The 12,312-nt window shown below is 46.8% G+C and overlaps 1 long non-coding RNA gene across 1 annotated transcript; it reads right to left on the bottom strand.

The window, feature by feature from the left end:
• Positions 1-1,430: 1,430 nt before the first annotated feature.
• On the bottom strand, positions 1,431-9,616 carry LOC149750168 (uncharacterized). The gene is made up of 2 exons (XR_016392057.1): positions 8,246-9,616; positions 1,431-7,262 (listed from the first exon to the last, which is right to left on the bottom strand). It is a non-coding gene; the product is annotated as an uncharacterized LOC149750168 (long non-coding RNA).
• Between the last annotated feature and the right edge of the window lie 2,696 nt (positions 9,617-12,312).

Genomic DNA, 12,312 nt, shown 5'->3' with positions numbered 1-12,312 from the left:
CCTGCAGGGGCTGGGATTGCCCACCAAGCTGCCCACCTACTTCAAATCCTGCCCACTCTTTTTCTCTGCTACCCTGTGGGATCCCTGGCCAAGCCTGGCAGCTGGCCAGTCATTACTCTGGCCCTGTCTGACCTAAGTAGCTCATGGGCCAGGCCCTGGCTCCCTTCTCCTTCTCCCCACAGCACAGCCAGACCTCTAGGGCCAGAACAAGAACAATTATTGGATTCAGTCTTTTAGGATCCAGGCAACTGGGAATACCTGTGCTCTAGGGGAGACCTAACTCTGATTAGCATGAGGCACTGGAAGAGAAAAGGGAGGAAGATTCTTCCCTGTCTCTGCCCTTCTTCACCTCTACTCCTCCAGAAAGCTGGTGGGTGATGAGAAGGACCCATTTTATCAGTCAGGTTGCTTCCTGCTGCTTAAAACAGGGAACCCCAGCTCAACTGGCTTAAACAGTAAGAAAGCCATGACGCAGGGAAAGGTCCCAAGGCAGGGCAGAGCCAGTGAGGCCTCCACATGGTCACAAGATGGCTGCTGAAGCTCCATGCATCATACATAGGTGTGACAGACACAAGCAGTATGGAAAGTCATTTTGACTGTGAGAGAAAACTTCCCCAGAAGAAACATCCTCTTCCGTTCACAAACTCAGGCTCACACAACCCAGACTGGCTAGATTTGGAGTCTCCTTGATTTGAAGGGTCCATGGCCCCAGCCTGACCTGGGCAGTGGGCCTTAGGTAAGGACCCTGGAACCCTACTCCTCGTAAAGGCGATACAGCCACTTATTATCTGCTCAATATGTCCTTTGATGGGGACGGAACTGCTGGGTTGGCCTGGAATATTAGCTTGGTTAATTGTCCCTTCAAATGAACAACCAGTTTAATCAAGGACTTAATGTCCTCAGCCATTCAATTATGCCTGCCTCTGGACATGCGATCCCATTACCGCCCCAGAGCCTTCCATGCAGGGAGAATGAGATTGGCTGGACTGTGTGTGTGTGTGTATGTGTGTGTGTGTGTGTGTGTGTGTGTGTGTGTGGTCATTGCCCACAGGCATTTGTTAAGAGTGAACTGTAGGCTCAGAGCCCAAGCTGGCAGGCAACACCTGACCTTGGCTGTTGGCTACATGGTCTCATCAGGTACTCTGCCCAGCTCTGCTCAAGAGGGTTTTGTAACCACATCTCACCTGTAAATGGGATGTGTGTGTGTGTGTGTGTGTGTGTGTGAGTGCGTGCGTGTGAGAGAGTGAGAGGGAGAGAAGGAGCTCGATAAGATCTCTGTTGGGTTAAGGTTGCTTAAATTAAATTATTTAAATCAAATTCAACCCACAAGGACCCACATTTACACGCACACACACACACACACACACTCACACAGTCATACATCCAAATTCAGCCACAGTTCACTCTACAAAAACAAAAGCAAACCAATAAACTTTACAAGTAAACTTTACTCAGAGTTTTTCATAGCACTATATTAGAATGTTCGTTTTGCAACACAAAAACAAGATGTGGTTAGAAACAACCCACAGTTCCATCACCAGGAGAATGGCTACATGTTTTCTGGCACAATGGCGTGCAACCATTCTAAGGCTGACGTGTGTCTCTATTCACTGACATGTATATGACGTATCATTGAACTGAAAAAAAGAAGATTGCAAAATTGCATGCTTACAGCATGATCTATTGTTGGAAAATTGTGCTTATTTGAATCTGTATGTATATTTCTGGACAGAGACTTGTCTGGAAGAATAGGCCCTCAAATTTTCCTACCGTTTATATCCAGATGGTGAGTTTTCAGGTTATTTTGCTCTATTTTCATTTTTCTGCATTTCCTCGCTATTCTACAAGAGCACATATAATCAAATTGAAACAATGTAGCTATTTTTATTTGGGGACATTTTTTCACACCTTTCCAGAGCCCCATCCTAGAGGTTAAGATCACACTTGTCTCACCTCTTGAGAGGTCTAAAGCCCCATGTGGGACTCGGGAGACAGGTGTGGCCCCAATTCTGTCACTCATTCCCTGTGGATGCTCTTGGACTCAATTTGTTCCTTTAGAAAATGGCAAAGCTCTTTACTTGAACGACTTGAAAGGACTTTTATTTGCTTGTAATGATAAGCATTATACTTGCTCACTGGTCAATCAAACCTTGGAAAATGCAGAAAAGTATATGGAAGAAAACATTACTCATAATCAGACCAGCCAAAGATATCCATTGTTAACATTTTGGGGCATTTTCTTCTAGTCTCTCTTTCTAGGCGTAATGGGGGTCAGCACTTGGAGACAGGCATGAGCGTGTGTGCTGTGTGTGTAGCGAGACGCCTTGCCTCTGGACCCAGCACGGCCGCTGACCAGCTGGGTGGCCTTGAGGGCACTCCACCCCTCATTCCTCCTTCGTACCAGGGGAATGAGAGCCCTCACGATTTTCTCATACAGCATTCAATGAGATGACAACTGTAAAGCTCTAGCACTGTTCCTGGTACTGGGGAAGCCTTATGGTTTTACTATAAAGACTATTCCATCACTGCCCACCCCCTAGCACCTTATCAGTTTCTCCCATTTCAGAGGATGATGTTCAGGGTAGTCAGTGGTTCCTGGCCCTGACTTAACACTAGAATCATCTGGGGAGCTTATAATATACCATGTGTAGGCTCCACCCCAGAATAATTAAATAAGAACCATGGGGGTGGAGCTCTGACATTGGTATTTCTGGAAAGGTCCCCAGAGGGTCCTAATGTGAGCAGGCTGAGAACTACTGGTGTGCATCAAAGTGCTTTAGAAAGGCCAGAGCCACATGAGCGGAAGGGGTTATTATTATGAATTGAAAAGGTTTCTCTGGAGGTGGAAATGTGTTCCCTGACCCCTCACTCTCACCTGATCCTTCTAGTGAGGCATGTTGGCAGAATCATACTGTCTTGCTCGGAGTGGGGCTTTAGGGATCGCTGAGCATTTTCTTATGACTCCTGGAGTTGGGGGCTGCGTGGCTTTAATGAGTGTCGGCTCTGTGCTAGACATGGTGCTAAGCTGAATGCTTAGATGCCGACCAAGGGAACAGACCTGCCCTGATGCCACAGCAGCCTCTGTGCAGGGCACTTTGGCAATATCCACCAAAATCAAAATGAACACAACCATTTCACTCCTAGACATATAATCAATAGACATGAGTGTTTTTATCCACCTTCCAGCCCCCGGCCATGCTGCACAGCATGTGGGATCTTAGTTCCCCTACCAGGGATCGAACCCGTGACCCCTGCAGTGGAAGCGTGGAGTCCTAACCACTGGACGGCCAGGGAATTCCCAATGGACATGAATTTTAAAATGTCTCCCCAAAGAATGTATAGAGCAGCATTGTTAGTAATAGCCTAATACTGGAAACAACCCAAATGCCCATCAAAAGACTTGAATGGATAAATAAATTGTGGTATATTCATACAATGGAACACAAACAGCGATGAAAAAAAAAAGAGCTGCAGCTAAACACAGCAACATGGATGATCCTCAGACACACTGTTTAACCAAAGAAAACAAGCTCAAAACTACCGGAGAAAACTCTAATTCGAAAAGATACATGCACGCCAATGTTCACTGCAGCACTATTTACAATAGTCAAGACATGGAAGCAACCTACATGTCCATCGACAGATGAACGAAGAAGATGTGGTGTATATATATATACAATGCCATAGAAGAGAATGAAATAATGCCATCTGCAGCAAAATGGATGGACTGAGAGATTATCAAATTAAGTGAATTAAGTCAGACAGAGGAAGACAAATATCATATGACATCACTTATATGTGGAATCTTTAAAAATGATGCAAATGAACTCACCTACAGAAAGAGACTCATAGACATAGAAAATAAACTTACAGTTACCAAAGGGGAAAGGGAGAGAGATAAGTTAGGAGTTTGGGATTAACATATACACACTGCTATATATAAAATAGATAAACAAAAAGGACCTACTGTATAGCACAGGGAACTATATTCAATAATTTGTAATAGCGTATAATGGAAAAGTATCTGAAAAAGAATGTATAACTGAATCACTTTGCTTTACATCTGAAACTAACATAATGTTGTACATCAACTGTACTTCAATTTAAAAAAAGTACATTCTTTATGATTCCATTTCTACAAAACTCAGAAACAGGCTAAACCAATCCACGGTGATAGATGTCAGACTAGTAAATTACCTTGGAGGGTGGGATCAACTAGGACAAGGCATGAGGGGGTGCTGGAAATGTTCTATGATAACCTATCCCTTGATCTGGGTGGTGGTTACACAGATGTATACATGTGCAAAATCTATTGAGCTCTACATTTTACCTTCTGTAAGCTAAACTTCAATTAAAAACATTTTTAATGCAAATAAAATTTATGTATCCTTTGCCTCATTGATTCCACTTCTGGCAATATTTTTCTTCAGATGTATTTGAACATGGAAGATATTACATATGCATAAGATTATTTATTGCAACATTTATTGTAAGAGCTAAAGATTAGAAAAAACAAAATGTCCATCAATAGGGTCTGGTTAAATAAAGTACAACTCCTCTTAACCATGCAACATGATGCAGCCACGCAAAAATGGAAAAGATTGCCAAGATACATTCTGAAAAATATCGAGGTACAGAGATGCATAAAGAGTGTGCTGTCTTTGGGGTTAAAAAATGTAAAAAGAGGGCTTTCCTGGTGGCGCAGTGGTTGGGAGTCCGCCTGCCGATGCAGGGGACACGGGTTCGTGCCCCGGTCCGGGAAGATCCCACGTGCCGCGGAGCGGCTAGGCCCGTGAGCCACGGCCGCTGAGCCTGCGCGTCCGGAGCCTGTGCTCCGCAACGGGAGAGGCCACAACAGTGAGAGACCCGTGTACCGCAAAAAAATAAAAAAAGAAAAAAAAATGTAAAAAGAGATAAAAAGGAAGAGAGAGAAGGTGGGGGAGAGATTAGTTTATATAAAAATAAAATAAAATATCTCTAGAAGGACACATATGAAACAAATGTGATTGGTTGACCATGGGGAGGGGAACTGGGTGGCTGAATGCCAGTTGAAGGAAATTTTTTACTGTATACCTTTCATGCTTTTTTTTTTTTTTTCTTTCATGCTTTTTGAATTTTGAACCTACTGCAAATTTTGAATAGAAAAATGAAAATAGCCAGCCCCTCGCTCACCTCCTTCAAGGCGTGTTGCTACGGGGTAGAATTTGAACCTTCACCTGGGCCTATAATATAACCCCAAACCTAACCACCTTGCCCTTCCTCTGTCACGTCTGCCACACTGCATCTCCTAGTGCCTCTCAAAGGTGACACGCTTCTCACGCTTGCCCTGGAACCGTACACCGGTCATTCTCACTTTGGGAAATGCCCCTTCTCTGCCTGGTGTCACCTCCTCCAGGAAGCCTTCCCAGATTTCCCCATACTTCTAGGCTCCTGCGGTCCACATTTCTCATGTAGCATTTCTCATGACCCATTTGTCATACTGCTCGTAATAATGGGTTTCCAGGCCTATGTGCCCTACTGTAATGTTGGCACACAGCCTGGTGCCTGGGAACAGGATTTGAGGAATGCATAGATGGATAATTTTTGCCAGAATGGGAACTGATGAGCAGCTTTTGTCTCTTACACACCTGTTTAGTTTCTAAATTCTGTGGAAGCATGAACTGTGCTTCAGTTTTCTCATCGGCAAAATGGGATTAAGAATGATACCTACCTCCTAGGATTACGCTGTGAGGATTAAATGAGTTAATACATGTAAAGTACCTAGAAGTGTATCTGGTATCACTAGTTATTATCACTTCCATATCACTGTATTGTGATGAAGAAGCTATATTCCAGTAAGTTCAGAAGGCCATAGGGCAGCAGGCCTATATCCAGACCTCCCAGGCTCCATGACTAACTGTTCTTCTCTATCAGTGAGTGTGGGGTAGGCATGGAGCTGAGGGATATGGGGGTTGTCACAGCACCTGACCGTCCATGCCCAGCCCCACTGCAGGACCCTTTGCATCCTTCTTCATGATGGGATGTGCTACACGGGTGGGAGGGAATTAGTACATGGGGGAGGGGGAGGAGGCACATTTCAAATGAGAATCCTGAGTCAGAGCAGAGCACCATTCTAATGGCTGGCTTGGATAGTCATATTTCAACCTCCAAACCTGAGGATGGGTGGTAAATTGGGGGCAGAGACCTCTCTTTGCATCTCTTCAAGTCACCGCCCGTAAATGACTGCCTGAAATGAGTCTAGGAGAATGTTTTAACCTTGTTAAGGTCCAGTTTTCTCATCTGCCAAGTGGGGATAATTACTGTAAGGAAGAAAGGAGATGATAATTCAGTGAAACCATGTGGAAGAGAGCTTTGGAACCTGTCATGCATTAGCAGAGGTTGACAAACAGTCAGCCTGAGGGCCAGACATATTTTCCTTTGAATTACGTTGGGCATAGCAGGACTCTCCAGTTGCCCCAGTCCCCACCACTCCCTATTGCCTACTCTCAATGTATTTACGTCACCCCTGAAAGCATGTGAGTTTGTCACCCCTGCTACACAATATTAGTTACCAAGGTGTCCGATTTTCTGCCAAGTGCCAGCATGGAGAGCTGGCCAGCTGGGGAGAGATGGTGCAGTTCTTTGAATGCCTGGGATCTTTCTGCTTGGCCCAAGTCATCAGACTCCACTGAGGTCCAGGTCAGAGTCCCATCAATCAGTCCTAGTAGTTTTCCATGAGCTGAGAATAAGCCAGACCCACATGAATCCTTGGACATGCCTTCCTTTAGCCTTTGGGTACAGAGAATAAATCTGCAACCTCCTAAACATGTCAAATTCCTGGTCTGCTGGAGCCTGGAAGGCCAGATGCTGCTTACAAGTCTGACTCCTGGATGCCTGAAATTCCACCATTATCAACACATTCCTCCCTCTTAAGCGTTGCCCTATAAAGTTGAAAGATCTACTGGGAGACATAGGAAAGTGAGTCCAAACTAGGCTGGAGCAGATCTTTAAGGATAACCTTGGTGGGAAGGCAGATTTTATAAGCTGAAGACAGAGCAGGTGAGAGAGGGGTTGAGGGGTGGTGGGAAGGAGAAGGGAAGAGGGGCAGAGAGGCGCTTGAAGATGAAGTTTCCTTTTAGAGGGTAGGAGTGACTGTGGACGGGAAGGAGAAAGGGAGAAGAGGCTGGAAGCAGGATGGACGCTCAGGCCAGCAGTGGCCCTGGAAAGAAGGCGTGGACAGCCAGCTCCACAGTGGTAGGCAGCAGCATCCTCTCTGAACAAACCTGCAGGGACAGAGGTGGATGAAACAGCCCCCCCAAACTACTCACCCCTTCTCCTGCTGTCTTTCATCCCAACCCCCATAAACACAAAGGAATGTCAACCATCCCCCTGCTGGGAGGATTCTGCTCCCACTGGGACAGGAACAAGGATGAATAAGATCCCTGGATCAGAAAATATAATCTGGTCCGTCTCATCAAAGGCAGAGGACAGGTGCACAGGACCCAACTCCCACCCCCAGAAAGAGCCACCTCCTTTAGGGTCAGTTCTAGGAGGGATTAGAGAGGGGTGAGGTAAAGAGACTCTGATGCCTCCAGATCCCTCAACTTCACTGTGTGACTGATAAGGCAAGACACTTATCCTCCATCCTCAGTTTTCTCATCTGTAAAATGGGGACAGTTATGATAACTGCTTCATAGGGCTGCTCTGAGGATTAAGTGAAGGGATTCTAGGGATGGGTTTTGAGCTGAACCTTATGGGGTATATCAGACTTTGACAGGTGCTCTAGGCAGGGAGCAAAGGCCAGGGAGTAGGGGTGGAGACTACAGGGCATATTTGGGTACTGGTAAAGAAGCTGGAGCATAGCCTCTGGTGGGGGAAACTCATTCTGGAAAGGCAGGCTATGGCTTGATAGTGGAAGGCCTTCACAGCCCAGCTAAGGACCCCGGGCTTTATGCTATAAGCAATGGAGAGCTACTGAGGGACCCTGACATGTAAGAGAGGCCTTCGATGGCCAGAGAAGTGATTTGTCCCAGTCTGCAGGGGATGCCTGGGTTACGTCCCATCTGGCCAAATCACACTCAGGAGGAGCCACCTCCTTTAGGTCAGCTCCTTATAGCTGATCCCAACCTCTTTTCTTCTGCCCTTAGACCCTTTCTTTTTCTACCTTGGGCAAGGACTTGACCGCGAAGTGAGATAGACCTGGTCTCATACACTGGTTCCAGCGCTAATAGCTAGGTAACCCGGTAAGACCCCGAACTATACAAACCTCAGTTTCCTCATCTGAAATATGGGGAATGGCATCGATTTTCCAGAGTTACGAGGGTGAAATGAACTGGTGCACGTGTGTGCTGGGCCCAGCTGGCTCCCGGCAGGTGCTGGCTGGGACCAGGCGTGTCTTCTTCCACCGTGCAGGCAGGACCTTCTGCAGGGGGCTGTTTACTCAGCCGCCGCGGGCAGCTCACACTCACTCCCCTGTACGGCTCGAGAGCAGCGACGGGGAGAAAAATCCGTGCCTGGAAACCTCGAGGCCAGGCTTAGACCTATTGGAAAAATATGAAACAATTATGAACCACGAGGAAACTGATTTTCTCTGTGTGCTTTGGCAGAGAGCAGGAAACCCACCTCGAGCCTAGACTTAAGCTGGGGAGAGGCAAGGAGGAGCCCGCTATGCATGCCAAGGGCCCTGGGGTAAGAACGCAGGTTTTCTGTGGACCTACTGATGTGCTCGACACCTTCATCCATGCAACAGCGGTTCATCATGCCTCCTGTGTGCAAGCGCTGATGTAGGAGCTGGGACACAGCTGTGAAAAGACAGACAGGGTCCCTGCCCAGGGTGGGGTGGGTAGCAGATAAGAGGAAGTGAAAACAAAAGCATAAATCATCTCAGGGATGGATGCTATGACAAAGTAAAGCAGGACAAAGGTGTCATGGAAGGGGCATATTCAGAAAGGGCTCTGAACAAGGAGAAATGACCTGTCAAAGAGAGAAGAGCATTTCGGGGGGCAGGACCTCTGCAGAATGCTCACCTGCATCCTGTCTGCTCAGCCTTGCCACAAGTCTGTGCTCTGAACATTGTCCCCATAGTACAGGTGAAGAAACTGAGGCTAGGGGAGAGAAAGTGTCTCACCCAAGATCAGAGCAGTGGGAGGATTTGAGCCAGCCCTTCAAAGCCCGCGCACTTCCCTGTGATCTGGTCCACCTGCCCTGGACACAGGCCAAGGGACCCAGCATTTCACACTCTTCCCAGGCTCAGTGAGGTGAAAAAGTGAGTATGCCTTTCTCCAGATCCCCTACAGGAATGGCCCATAAGCCCGCAGGGACCCGTAGCTTGGCACACTGCAGTGGCAGTGCCCGGAGGTGCTGCCTCAGGAGCCGAGGTGGTTGATGTCCAGCAGTTCAGAATGTTACCCTACAAGGTCTTCCCTGGGACTTTCCCTGTGAGCCTGTGCGGCTGGAAGTTTGAGCGTGCCCATGTGCTTGAGCAGCAGAACCTGGGAAACCTCCCAGTGTGTACAGCCCCGTCTGCTGAAGGGCTCCCAGGAGACCCTCCAGTACTCAGTCTCTGTGGTCCAAGAGGGGCAAGAGCACCATGGGAAGAGTGAGCTTCCCTCCTCGTTGCAGGAGGTGACAGGCTGAACGGGAGCCCTGTTGGAGCTAGTAGCCATCTCTCCTCCCGCTCTTCTACAGCCCCCTTCGTGGGATTAGTCCAGGGTTGGGAGCATGTGCTCCCACGGGGCCGGGAAATGCACAGAGGGCCCTGCAAACCTGTGGGGTTCAAGTTGAGGACGAGGCGGTGGGTTCCAGGGCCAGGGGTTGTGGCCGATTTCTTCGACCTTGTTCACGCACTCACGCGAGGACAGTGGGTCCTATCACACAGTAATTTCACTTACAGAATCTCTAACGTTCTTTATGGTAATGAATTCATCCTAAGGTATAGGTAATAATTACCTCATTCACATACACTTTCTCTCATGGGGGTATTTCAAAGTGAATCATCACAAGAGTAGTTTGACACCTAAGTGCATCCATGGACCAGCAACATGGGCGTCACCCAGAAGCATGTTAGAAATGCAGACCCTTAAGCCCCTCCCTAGACCTGGAATCAGAGTCTGCACTTTAGCAAGATCCCCAGGTGATTTTTATGCACATGTGAAATCTTTAAAAGAAGGTATAATCACGACTCTCAAAAAACATAAAATGAATCTGGGTCAAAGATTTTTTGAAACTCATTGATTAACGAGGAAACCACTAAGATGTCCTAATCATTTACAGGAGAATGCAAAGAGGAGACACAAATACAGGTCATCACGCATCTGAATTAATTTACAAATAGATGCAAAACTGGCAAAAAGTCCATAGAGCAATAATCAATTGCATTGCATTGCCTTGGATATAATTTGCATGTCTACGGACAAGAATCGTTTACATTTCTATCAGTTTTCGACAACTTCCAGAGTTGTAAAATAGCTGAGATAATGAAAGATTGAGAAAAAACAAAAGCCAGAAAGGTACTCTGGACAGGATACCCAGTAATCCCTGCCTTTCTTTCCCTTTCTTTTTCTTCCTCCCTCCCACCCCATCTTAGTCTTTCACAACTTTTCTTGACACACAGTAAAGTTTGATAAGCCCAGTCCTACACCACTTCTGTCTTCTGGCACACCTGGACACAGATAATCTCTGCAGATCATGACTAGAGGAATTTTTGAGCAAATCTCAGTGTTTTCAGGGCTCTGCTGGGGAATTAGCAGATGGGCCAGACCAGGCCTCAGGCGTCAAGCACTGGTTCAAATAACAGAGGAGAAATTCAGAGGCCTACAGGATCTGCGTTGCTGCCTACTGCTGGTGGGGTTACTTTATGTTCTCTAAAATACTTCATTTGGAAAGTTAAAAATGTGTGCACTTGTTAGTTTTAATCTCTACCCTAGGTCTGATCAATTGCACCAGTTGGAAATTCATTTGCAGAGGCAGTGACTCCATGCTACGACTTCTCTGATCAGTATTAAGGTTTTGTTAATTAGTAGAATGAATGTTAAAAAGGGGTTTTCATTGTACATAAGTAATGGAAATACGTGAGTTAGCTAGAATCTGGTGGCAGCGTTTCCAGCCTGAAGGAGATATGAGAATGCAGCGAGTCTGGGAAAGAAAGGCTCCCCAGACTTGGTTCCTAAATGGTCTGTGTGCAGCTACCGACTGGGCAGATTCTTTTCTGGCTGTCTCTGACCGGAAGCATAGCAGACTTTTACTATTACCACCGTTAACTCAGGTGGACTTTCATTGGCGATGCTATCACAACACCTAAAAAGACAGAGACCCAGGTCTTCACTGAGCTCACGGGGGTTGTCTGGCTGTGGGTTTCTTGCAGTAACTGCCCATAGGTGGGACTCCATTTTGCCCATGCCTCATTTTCACCGAGCCTGGTGTTGAGGCCGAGGGAGAAGATCTAAGTTCTCACCTACCCCTTAATTGTTTGCTATCAGTATTTACCAAAAAGAACTACTCATTGTGTATCATCAGGGTGGCTTAGGGGTCTAGAGAATGGAGCAAATGGTTAGGATCACCATGTCTGGATGGGTCCTCGCTCTTCTGGGGTAGTTCATCACAGAGGTTGAGAAGCAGAACGGCAGCATGCAGGTCTGGGGTTGAATCCTGGCTTCACTCCTCCATGGTCCTGTAACTGAGCTGCTTGTTTATACCCTGCAGGGTACCAGGATTGGGGCTAGGGGCTGTGAACAGCTCAGTGGACACGACGGACAGGGGGTTCATAGAAGCAGGGAAGGGGCATGAAACAAAACATCCCAAACATTGTTTTGTAAGTTACTATTATGATAGCACCATGGAAGGAAAGTCTATTGTGCAAAGGAGTGTATAGGGGAAGACCTTTCCTTGTCTGAAGAATTAAAAAGACTTCCCAGAGGAAGCTGAGACTTAAGAATCAGTCGGAGGGGACTTCCCTGGCAGTCCAGTGGTTAAGATGCCACGCTCCCAATGCAGGGGCACAGGTTTGATCCTGGTCGGGGAATTAAGATCCAGCATGCTGCACGGTGTGGCCAAAAATTAAAAAATAAAACAAAACAACCAACCCCCCCCCCCGCAAAATTGGAACCATCTAATTAAAAAAAAAAAAAAAAGAAGAGTGAGTTGGAGGTAAGGGGTGTTAATCAAGCAGAAGAAAGAGCAGGGACAAAGGCCCTGAGGTGGGAGGTGTTTGGTCCACTCTGGAGATGCAAAAAAGCCCATGTGAGCAGTGGCTCTCAATTGTTTGCAGGTTGGCAAACTACCTGGCACACTGCTGAAAATGTGCCTTCCTGAATCTCACCTCCAGAAATTCTAATT

The sequence above is a fragment of the Delphinapterus leucas genome, chromosome 2 (assembly GCF_059928025.1).
Source record: "Delphinapterus leucas isolate spDelLeu-1000000601 "Yukka" chromosome 2, BTC_Dleu_Yukka2, whole genome shotgun sequence".
NCBI classification, from domain to species: Eukaryota; Metazoa; Chordata; class Mammalia; order Artiodactyla; family Monodontidae; genus Delphinapterus; species Delphinapterus leucas.
This window is presented reverse-complemented; position numbering and strand designations above follow the sequence as displayed.